The sequence below is a fragment of the Etheostoma spectabile genome, chromosome 16 (assembly GCF_008692095.1).
Source record: "Etheostoma spectabile isolate EspeVRDwgs_2016 chromosome 16, UIUC_Espe_1.0, whole genome shotgun sequence".
In the NCBI taxonomy this organism is placed as follows: Eukaryota; Metazoa; Chordata; class Actinopteri; order Perciformes; family Percidae; genus Etheostoma; species Etheostoma spectabile.
Genome location: NC_045748.1, coordinates 21552456 through 21552791, shown reverse-complemented (window position 1 = coordinate 21552791; position 336 = coordinate 21552456). Strand labels below are relative to the sequence as shown.

Here is a 336-nt window from a genome sequence, read left to right as displayed (position 1 = left end):
AGAAACTGGGAGCTTAAGCTCAGTGAGGTTAAGGAGGAAGTAAAGAAATGGGAAAATAAAAACACCAATTGTAAATCAGGAGTTAATATCATTAAAATGTTCATCCTTTCAAACATCTTTCCTCCATCTCATAAAATGGTAATCCAATTAAACAAACAGTGTGTGAATCTGGTATGGGGCACAACGAGGGAGGTCACGAAAATAGAGATTTTAAATAAAAGCAGAGAATATGGGGGGCTTGGGGCAGTGGACATGGGGATAAAGTTATATATTTCCTTTGTTAAAAACGTATCAGCAGCATTGTCGAGGAATGCTCTCTGGGTCGGGGACTCCTCC

At 39.6% G+C, this 336-nt stretch overlaps 1 long non-coding RNA gene across 1 annotated transcript in view; it reads left to right on the top strand.

Annotated features, from left to right (window-relative positions):
• The window catches only part of LOC116704180 (uncharacterized), a 16799-nt gene extending 16566 nt beyond the window's left edge, over positions 1–233 (top strand). Inside the window, exon 3 of the long non-coding RNA XR_004335609.1 lies at positions 222–233. This is a non-coding gene — a long non-coding RNA (uncharacterized LOC116704180). The remainder of the gene's footprint in view (positions 1–221) is intronic.
• The last annotated feature ends 103 nt before the right edge of the window (positions 234–336 follow it).